General features: G+C 49.4%; 1 long non-coding RNA gene across 1 annotated transcript; it reads right to left on the bottom strand.

Annotated features, from left to right (window-relative positions):
- Positions 1-447: 447 nt before the first annotated feature.
- On the bottom strand, positions 448-2,326 carry LOC127760465 (uncharacterized). Its single transcript, XR_008015082.1, has 2 exons — positions 2,180-2,326; positions 448-1,417 (listed from the first exon to the last, which is right to left on the bottom strand). It is a non-coding gene; the product is annotated as an uncharacterized LOC127760465 (long non-coding RNA).
- Between the last annotated feature and the right edge of the window lie 8,828 nt (positions 2,327-11,154).

The following is an 11,154-nucleotide window of genomic DNA, read 5'->3' on the forward strand; positions in this document are numbered from 1 at the left end:
AATAAGGATAGTATCGGGGTTTCAGCCGATCTTACCTAATACGCATGTTTCACCTCCTGTTTCATGTATATTCGCTACTTATATAGATAGATCGTTTTATATAAGCATACCAAGTTTTAGTCCGTATCGACTGATTTCTACACTTTCATACCAAGTTTTAGTCCGTATCGACTAGATTTCTATACTTTCATGCTTGATTTATGTATGATATGTTTGTTGACGGTCATATAGACAAATTTCGACCGTCAATATAACTAAAATAATGGTGAATTAGCTATGCTTACAATGCATATTTGCTTTCAAATAATATAGTTCCACTTGTACTTCGAGAATAACATGTTGCACGGATTTATTTTTCCGGTCGTCACATCGTAGTAATCGCGGGTTTTCGTCCGGTCATGCATTTTTTCTCCGTCATTAATCGCGCTAAATTTAACTCATCCGATCTGATTCATCCGCCTGCATCCGATTCTGTTTTGGTTCAGTCCATACACAAGCCCAAACTGGTTTCAGTATTCTATGTCCATCTACTGTCCATCTACAAGCCCATACACCAATTCTAATCTAATCTAATTTGTGCAGTATTCTACATCTACAAGCCCATACTCACACCGGTTCTGATTCATCCAGAATTCAGCCCACGTATAAGCCCATACACACCAATTTTGATTTGTTGAGGAGTCAGATTATATCCCTGTTTTTTTTTCGCTATTTTTAGCGCTACAAGTCCTATCCCGAGTCAGTTTCTATCCCGGTTTTCTTTTCGCTATTTTTAGCGCACCCCACTAACGTGATTGTACAGATTTTTTCGCAGGCTAAAATACACAAATTCAATTACAAACAATAGAATTGAAGATCGCAAGGCTCTTCGTCGAGGATGTCAAGGCACCTCCAATCAATGTCGATTCCAGGTTATCAATGAACTCAACCCTGAATGCAATTTCAATTTCAAGTTAATTACATAAAAGGAAATCAACAGCAAATATAAATACTCTCAAATCAACAACAGTGACAGTCTACTACTGATTTAGACTTGGTTTAGACTAGAAGCATTTTCAGACCAAACCACCAAATTGGGCCAACAAACCTCACTGGCAATATAGATTTCACACGGTTTACACAACAATTCATAAGCACTCACACATCAATATCAATATTAAACACAAACTAAACATAATTGAACTCCGCGACAAATAGGCATAAACCAATCAATTTACAACCAGCAATTGCATAACGATTAGAGGGGTGTGGGAATTGAACTTACCATATATCTTACCTATTGACCATGTATTTTCTTCCTAGGCTCCTGGTGTACTGCCATACCCACCATCACCCCCATAGCTGCCCAAGTAACCACTAGCACCAGCCATCCCATTGCTACAAAAGCCTTTGGGTTTAGTGAACCTAGATTTGTGACCTGAATGCAATTTCAATTTCAAGTTAATTATATAAAAGGAAATCAACAACAAATATAAATACTCTCAAATCAACAACAGTGATAGTCTACTACTGATTTAGACTTGGTTTAGACTGGAAACATATTCAGACCAGACCAAATCCTCCTGCCACCACCAAAATCCAGAGCATTACAAACAGTTAAGAGGAGAGAGAGACAGGGAGGATGGAGGAGGCACTAAGGATTCAATAACTAAATAGAACTAAATATTGCTCTCAATTAATTATTGAGCTTAGATAGTTAGACACATTCTATACAGATTGAGCGGATGCTAGACCGTGAGTTGAAAGAGGAGTAGTTTGGTTACAGACTTGCAGGCAAAAGAAGCATGGAGAAACAAAAAAAAAATCTGCTTGGAGAGGTCTCCTTCCATCCTTAGCTCCGTAGCACATCGTATTCTCACATGAATATGCCAAATTGCCAACCTGTTCTCTAGATTGCCATGGTTTTGCTGCCTGTTTGCACATCGTATCCTGATTATCAAAAACCAATTCGGATACATATCACTTGCATTAGTTCCTGACCTGGTATCTACAAGCCCTTCTCTTGCATGCAAACAGGGATCTCAGAAGTTGAGAAGATATAAAGGAAAAATACATATAGCAATCATAACCCATTCAAGATGAGAAAAGTAACTCATAATTAACACTAATCAAAATCTATATGTCCAGTTCAACTTTTTTCGCTGAAGCATCACTTGCATCCTAAAAAAAATTAAAGTACCTGGGCGGCAAAGGCTGGGAGTGACGGCGAGTCAAGGATGTCGGTCGCTGGCAGAGGGGGTGATGGAGGCGACGTCCAGCGATCACCAGCGGCGGCACGCGTGTGTGGGGATTAGGGGCAGCTCAAGAGTGATGTAGATCTTCTCGGCGCTGTCAGTGGCTTCGGTGATGGAGACCAGAAGACGCAGACGGTCTTGTTGTGGACATCGACACCTCTTGAAATCCATCGCCATCATCACCGTAGGAGAGGCCGCAGGGTCCGTCCCTCCCGTCGTCGCCGGCGGCGGATCCGTGCGAGAGGGAGGGGGGCGGAGAGACAACGGGAACTATGCGAGAGGGGAAGTGGTCACCGGATCCGCCCCTCCCGTCGCCGCCGCCGACGGATCCGCACGACAGAGGGGCGGAGAAACGATGGGATCCAAATGAGGAGGAGTGAAGCCGGCCGAGGAAGAGGTCGTTGGATCCGCCCCTCCCGTCGCCGGCGACGGCGGATCCGCGCAACAGTGGGGCGGAGAGACGACAGGATCCAGGCGAGGAGGAGTGAAGCCGTCCCAATCCGGAAATGCGTCATCTAAGAAGCTAAATCCAGCAGCAGCTAGGGGGAAGAGAAGGCATCAACAGCAGCAGCAACGACGGCTTGGAGCAGCAGGTGGTGGCATGGTGGATCTGGTTGGCAACAACTACTAGAGCAAAGGTTAGTGGAGAGCAGGAGAGTGTATTCCTCAGACGAGGATGGGGCAAGAGACACAGGAAGACGGGGAGAGAGAGAGAACGAGAGAGTGGTGTGCAAGTGCAACAGCTCTCATTTTCTCTGACCTCCTCGAGCTATCCAGAAAATGATAGCTGGCAGCTGGTCAGGATGGTGGTGCGCAACAGCTCAATCTGGTATGACCTCCTCACTATTTTGCTTTTTTAATATTAACATAAAAACCATCAATTCTTAACTTCACTATTTACTGAGACAAAAATAATCAATTTTAACAAAAGGTTATAAAGGTTTAAAAAGGAAAATAAAATGCAAAAAGGAATAAGTTGTTTTCCCTTTTTCTCCATCCACTTTTTTCGTCACCTTTTCTCCGGGTTTAACTTTATCCACCGTGGCATATTAGGTTTGGGTACTATATATCAACCACACAACACATGACCAGTTTATAAAACTATATCCACCGCGACATTACCTGATACAACGCACTAGCATTTTACTCCAATCACCACCGATGGTAGATCCGCGCGAGAGGGAGGCGGAGAGACGACGAGATCCGTGTGGGAGGGGGAAGAGGTCGCCGGATCCGCCCCTCCCGTTGCCGCCAACAACGGATCCGCACGAGAGGAAGACAGAGAAACAACGGGATCCATGCGGGAGGGGAAGAGGTCGTCGGATCTGCCCCTCCTGTAGCTGCCAAGTGTGGATCTATGCGAGAGGGAGGCAGAGAGACGACAGGATCCAGGCACCATTGACGGCTCAACGCGAGCATCAACGATGGCTTGGAACTGGTGGTCAATCTGATCGGCGACAACTAAAGCTATGTTACGAAGCTAGATACAACGAGTGAGTTTTTTGTTATTATTTTTTATTGTTGACATCAAAATCACCGGAAAGTTTCACTCTAATATTTGTTTGAGATAAAAAAATATTGATTGTAAAAAAAACTGCGTGCTATCATCCACATGTCACATGACCGGTCTCAACGTGAGTCCACATGATTTTGAAAACAAGACGCATGCTTGCAACGCACGGGCATTTCACTAGTCAAATAAAATAAATAGAAAGTGAAGAAACCTCACTCCTAAGAAAACAAATGGATAACATGGGCCCACAAGTCAGGTGTAACCGTCGGAAACCAACTTTAACTGCCACAACCGCCTAAAGGACCTACCTGTCACCCATTGTATAAAGGGGAGGTCGGTTGGAGCTGCCCCTGGTTCGGCCGAACCAGGGGCAAGCCAGCTCGGTCCTCCCCCTTCCATGTGGACATCCAGGATTGCTTCTCAATGATAGTTACAAGGGTAAAATGGACAATTCGCATGGAGTAACCGTCATACCGACCCTATAAAAGGAGAAGCTCACTTCACTTCTCAACACACAGAAGCAAGCTCAATTCCTCTTCATACTTTAGTATTAGTAGTATAGTGCTAAGTGGAGTATCATAGAATAGTGTTCGGAAGTCCTCAGAGTCTTCGGAAGAGTTTTCGGTATGGCTCTAGCAGCTCTTGTAATCTCTTCTGTAGTACTTTCTGAATTAATGAAATACTCTTCTTTATATATCTTCGGTACTTTGCTTAGTCTAAGTACTGGCCTTACTTTATATCCGCATTATGTTAATTGTGTGGGCAGCCTACCAGAGAGGTGTAATGGTGCGGGTTTAATGTCTGATTTATCAGTTGCTTCGTGTCGGCTGCAGGGGTATATAGAGTAGTAATTAGTAATGTGAGCATGGTGCTTAGATTATTAAATATCATTAGTTAGGCATATATGCTGCGGGACAGTAGAGGTGGGCCGCTAATGGTGATAGCTCAGTACGGGTATTCCTCCACGTTAGTATATATTCCTAAGATAAATTCATGGGGAGGGTACTCCTCCGTATTTAGCCCTGGTTGGACAGCCATGACAGGTTGTCGTAAGAAACTCGGCAACCCAGGGTGATCTCTCGAAGTACCAGGAGGACACTGTTAGGGGGTATTGGCCACATGATTGTACATTAGCAGATGTAAACTAGGATTTGAGTGTATACTAGAAGTATAGAAATTTAATACTTTCTATTTCTTCTCCCATTTAGTTAAAATTATTTCGTGATGAGGATTTAATCAGCTTTGCTTCGTGTCACTCTACCCCTATATTATACTTAGCCCCTGCTTAGGCTTTGACAATTATAAGTAGTATATGTATAAAGTACATTAGCAAAGTTCACTCTTATTATCTTCCCTTGGGAATAAAAATATGATACCTTGGAATACTTCCGGGTGAAATGCTACAATGGTATATCCGTGTGCTTGCGATTACTTCTGTAACCATAAATATATCAGAACTATTTCTGGCGCCATTGTTGGGAATGAATATTTCCAGTAATGTCGTTAAGAAATACCAACAATGTTTATATGGATCAATATGTTTATATAAGTTTGTACTAGAGTATTAGCTAGTACAATATCTTTCTTGCTCTAAATACTGTCGCATCAGCTACATTCATAATATTGTCTTCGATTAATCTCTTAAACTCTATAGATAGTATTACTCCACCATCGATTGGGCGTGTTTAGGGTTTATTATTCTTTGATATATCTACTCCATAACCGATTTGGTCGAACTTCATCGGTTGAGACCATCAACGATACGCTATCGGCCTATCGACCGATCGGCTATCGTTCAGCTGATTCTGCTTTTATTCTTTCTTACTGATTGCAGTATCAAATCAGCTGGCACACCCTTGACACACTCAAGGCTAGCCTTGGACTTGCACTTGAGTGTTGGCAGCTGTTATTGACAAATTTTATGCCGCCAATACCTGCATAAATTAAGAAAATAAAACATCCAACATAGTGATAGGGTTTAATTCTGACATGTTCCACGAGTGTTGGCATATATTTGGATGCAGGTAATATACCGCCAAAGTTGGACCAAAAATAGATTTAAGTGAAGGAGAAATCCTGTCCATACAAGGAGTGGGCAGAAACTATACTGAAACATACTTAATCAGGCCTTCCACCCGAAGAATTGGACAAAGGAGGTAGAGAGGCAGCAATAGGCCAAGGCTTGGTCCTATTGGGCCATCCATGGGTTCGGCCGAACCCATGGTTTGGCCGAACCACTCTTGCAGCCGTCTGATCTAGGGGTTTGTTGTGGACGGTCTAGATGAGCTCCTGAATGACGGTTGGAGGGCAAAAGTGACTTTTCGAGTTCTGTAACCGTCATACCTACCCCTATATAAGGACTTCACCTCTTCACTACACTCACGCACTCCAAGCTTGAGCTGAATTATAAGACGCTCTATTGTACTTTATTGCATACTAGATTAGGGAGAGAGTAGAGTAGAAGAAGTCGGAGGAGTTCTGGAGTTGTCGGTAATCCTCTCCTTATTTCTTTTGCTATGTTAATTACTCTAATTATAATATAAATATCTTTTGAGTAATTTAGTTTTGCTTGGTGAGAATTATTTCTTGGTTAGTTCCTAATCAGCATACGGGATCATCGTTCACTATAATCAACTAAAATATAGTGATTTACTTTAGTGTGTAGCTAGCATTAAAATAAGTAATTAATCAGCTTAGACGCGGTGTCTAGGTAGTTAATTTCCGGTGTTTGCTCCGCATCCTACAGCAGGTGTGAGGTGGGTGTAGAGGTGGTGATAGCCCTCATTATCACTGAAGTCCTCTCTGTCCGGGTGTGCAGCAGAGCGATATCTAGGAGCAGCGAACTAGCCAGTGCCCGAAGTATCGTGTTAGGATTAAAGTTAAGCTTTTTGTAGACAATGTTTCTTACCGGTGAATCCTCTCTATCGTTTTGCCTATCCATAGCTTTGTGTCCTTGGATGAACCTGATTTAGAGTTGGCACACACGTTTCCTGTGGAAAATCGATACCTGAGAATACTCCCGGGTGAAGTGCTACATCGGTATTTTCCGTGCGAATTTTATCTGTGAGGTTAAGTGCAACATACCCAAATTCTAGACCTTAAAAATTTCATGTCAAAATAGTTGGAAGCTAAAGCTTGGGTGGTGACCATTGTTGTGGAAGCGAGATGGGGACAAACTAAAGCGATTCATATCTTGTGGGTAAAGCTGTACAAACTCTGCAGAGTTCTCTAAACTAATCGATTAGCCGTGCTCATGGTCAAGAGCGCTTTGGTGAAGTGTCATGAGTATAGATTATGTTTTAAATTGTGAACATGTGACATGATTTGAAATTGGATAAATTGTGTCAGAGATATGGGCCCGGGGTATGCGAAGTGTGGGGAATCTACCTTCCCATCCTGCCGTGTGTCCCTACAGCCTGGTCCTGCCCCCGCAGTCCGCGAACCGCTGGAGCGGCCGGGGGGGTCGAGGCCTCGGGGTGCCACGTCATGCCCCTCGGGCCTTTGCACCGCTTCGCCCCGAGGCCCTCACCCAGCCGCCATTTGGCGGGGGGAGCGAGTGAGGAGGGGGCCTAGGCTGAGCCTCCCTTAATGCGCGCAATGCCCCAACTGCCCTCTGTCTCATTTAATGTAGTGAGGCAGACGTGCGGCGTGCTAAACTGACACGCCATAATCAAGAATGACCGGTCTGTGACCGGCCTGACGTCGGTCACATCTGACTGGACTGACAACCGTGCTCCCACATCGCGTCTGCTTCCGGCGGAGTGGAGGTAGGTATGACCCGTCCCATTGGAGGGTCATTCGGACGGCGGCCACCACAAGTCTTCACCCATTAATGAGGGAATGATAGGGCTGTCCCCCGTGTCAGGCGAGGGACGACGCTGGGCCCCACTCAAGGACAAGGTGTGATTTAGCTTCCAGGCGAAGGCACGGGTCGAGTTTCGGTCAAGATAGGGCTGGTCCCCACCCGAAAGAAGAGTAGGTAGAGGCAGTGCATGTGGTATGCCCTTGAGATATAAAAGGAGGACCTTGCCCACCGAGAAAGAGGATGACACTCAGTAGGCCTGAACTCTAGGAGAAGAAGAGCGAGAACGCTCTCCGGAGTTTAGGAACCCTTGTACACTCAACCATAATCCCAAACACAGGAGTAGGGTATTACGCTTCTCAGCGGCCCGAACCTGTATAATTCGATTGTGTGCGAGCTAGCTAGGAGCCTTAGGGACGGATACGTGGTTTCCAGAGGCGAGCTTCTTCCCCCAGCCGAACTCACGAAAGGGGGGTCTCACGATCTCCCGCTATAGAGGGTCATCCCTCGACAGCTGGCGCGCTAGATAGGGGAAGGGCACGCGCTTTGAAGAGAAGTCGTTTTCTTCCGCCCCAAGTTTCCCTAGGCCCTCGACGATCATGGTCGAGGTCCTGGAAGAGGAGGAGGCGGTGGTGTTCACCTCACTCCGTCTGGGAGTGAGGATGCTAGCGAGAGCCGCGGCCCTCGTCACCACCGCCGTGATTCTCCAACTCCTCCCCGCCGCGAACCCTCGCGGAGGGAGGACCTCACCCGTTCGGGTGGTTCGGCCCTCTCCCCGCCCCCGGGCGGAGGAATGCCACGACACATCGGGGCACGGCGCCACCTCACTTACAGTGATGGCGGCTCGCCCCAAGGCGCGCTTCAAGCGGCGGGTGCCCTTCTGCGGCATCCCCTCGTGAACTCGGAGCCGGAGACCCCTGTCCAGCGCTGGTTGGACGACGTGGCCAACTTGGTCACCACTGCCCAGCGGCAGTTGGCCGCGGGCGGCCGACCCGCCGTCACCGGTACGTCGCGTACCCCCATTACCCTCTCCTCGTCAGCAAGGAGGAGGGCCTGTCGGTCGGCCATGGCCTCGAGGCGATCCACGCTCCAACATCGTCGGGGGCTTCAGGAAGCCGGAGGCGTCACGACGGTCTCTACGGGGAGCAGGACGCTCGAATCAATATCGAGCGACGCCGGGACGAGCGCCGAGCTGCCCGCATGGGGGAAGGCACCTCCTCGTCTGGATTGCCATGTTCCTCCTCACGAGGCGGCCCTCCCCCCACGCTCACCCCTGGAGGGACGGGTTGTAGGGCCTTCGTGGCGAGTCTCTGGAATGTCCGGTGGCCCTCGAAGTTTCGGCCCAACCTCACGGAGAAGTATGATGGTAGCATCAATCCCTCCGAGTTCCTCCAGATCTACACCACGATCATCGTGGCGGCAGGGGGCGACGACCGGGTCATGGCAAATTATTTCCCCATGGCCCTCAAGGGTCAGGCGCGCGGCTGGTTGATGACCCAGCCCCCCGACTCCATCCACTCCTGGGAGGACCTGTGCCAGCAGTTCATCACGAACTTCTAGGGCACATATCCCTGCCCAGGAGAAGAGGCGGACCTGCATGCTGTGCGGCGGAAGGACGACGAGTCCCTCCGCTCGTACATACATCGCTTCTGCCAGGTCCGCAACACTATTCCATGCATTCCGCCCCACGTGGTTGTTTATGCGTTTCGGAATGGCGTGCGGCATAACCGCATGTTGGAGAAGATCGCCTCCAAGGAGCCCAAGACCACCGCCGAGCTTTTCGAGCTAGCGGACAAGGTGGCTCGGAAGGAGGAGGCGTGGGCCTGGAACTACCCGGCATCGGCGCGGCGGCTGCGACTACCCCCGAGTCTGTTCCCCGCTCTAAGCGGCGAGATAGGAGAGGCAAAAGGAAACCGGCCCGCTCCAACGACGAGGGCCATGTCCTTGCGGTTGATGGGCCCGCACGGGCCCCGCGCAAGGGAAAGGCCACCGGCGACAAGCCGAGCTCCACTGCTCCATCCGACAAGGGCCGGTCGGCAGACAAGTGGTGCTCGGTGCACAACACTTATCAGCACAGTCTCGCTGACTGCCGCTCGGTCAAGAATTTGGCTGAGCGTTTCCGGAAAGCCGATGAGGAGAAGCGGCAGTCAGTTCCAACGCCGTTCCAACGCACGAAGCGGCTCGGAAGGCGCGCTGGTCGGAGGTGAAGCTCACCTTTGACCAGAGCGACCATCCGACAGTGCTCGCTCGAGGAGGGAAGTTGGCCCTCGTGGTCTCCCCGACCATTCACAACGTCAGGATGAAGCGCATCCTGGTTGACGGGGGGACCAGCCTGAGCATCATCTCCCCAGCTGCCTTCGACGCGCTCAAGGCCCCGGGGATGAAGCTCCAGCCGTTGCTGCCGATCATTGGCGTGACTCCGGGACACACGTGGCCCCTCGACCACGTCGAGCTCCTGGTAACCTTCGGCGACTCCACCAACTTCTGCACCGAGTGGATCGACTTCGATGTGGCGGACCTCAATCTACCCTACAACACGGTCCTGGGCAGACCTGCGTTGGTGAAGTTCATGCCCACCACCCACTACGCCTACCTCTAGATGAAGATGTCGGGCCCTAGTGGTCCCATCACCGTCTTTGGCGATGTCAAAATCGCCCTCGCCTGCGTGGAGCAACGCGCCGACAACCTGGCGGTGGCCACGGAGCCACAGGCCCCGGAGGCCTCCGCGTCCCGCGCCTCCAAGAAGCGCCTCACCTCGGCTGACGAGGTGCCCGTCAAGGAGACCCCCCCTTGGCGATGATCCGTCCAAGACCGCCAAAATTGGCGGGACTCTGGATGCCAAATAGAAAAGCGCGCTCGTCTCCTTCCTGCGGGCAAATTCCGACGTCTTCGCATGGAAGCCGTCGGACATGCCTAGGGTCCCCAGGGAGGTGATCGAGCACCGCCTCGCCGTGCGGCCGGATGCGCGACCCGTCCGGCAAAAAGTGCGGCGTCAAGCCCCGGAGCGACAGGCCTTTATCCGAGAGGAAGTGGCGTGGCTCCTGGAGGCTGACTTCATCCGCGAGGTTATTCATCCGGAGTGGCTGGCGAACCCGGTGGTCGTCCCGAAGGCCAACGGCAAGCTCCAGATGTGCATCGACTACACGGACCTCAACAAGGCATGCCCTAAAGATCCCTTCCCTTTACCACGCATAGATCAGATAGTCGACTCCACTGCGGGGTGCGACCTTTTGTGTTTTCTAGATGCCTACTCTGGGTATCACCAGATCCGCATGGCTAGGGAAGATGAGGAAAAAACTGCCTTCATTACTCCTGTGGGCACCTTTTGTTATACAACTATGCCTTTTGGGTTAAAGAATGCAGGCCCTACTTTTCAGTGTATGACTCGTATTACTCTGAGTAATCAGATAGGGCATAATATAGAGGCGTATGTCGATGACCTGGTGGTAAAGACACGCCACCAGGACACATTGTTGCAGGATTTGGCCGAGACTTTCGACAGTCTTAGGTCCACACGCGTGAAACTGAACTCCGACAAGTGTGTGTTCGGTGTGCCGGCGGGCAAACTCCTCGGTTTTCTAGTCTCCTCCCGAGGCATAGAAGCT

The sequence above is a fragment of the Oryza glaberrima genome, chromosome 1 (genome assembly GCF_000147395.1).
Source record: "Oryza glaberrima chromosome 1, OglaRS2, whole genome shotgun sequence".
Classification (NCBI taxonomy): domain Eukaryota; kingdom Viridiplantae; phylum Streptophyta; class Magnoliopsida; order Poales; family Poaceae; genus Oryza; species Oryza glaberrima.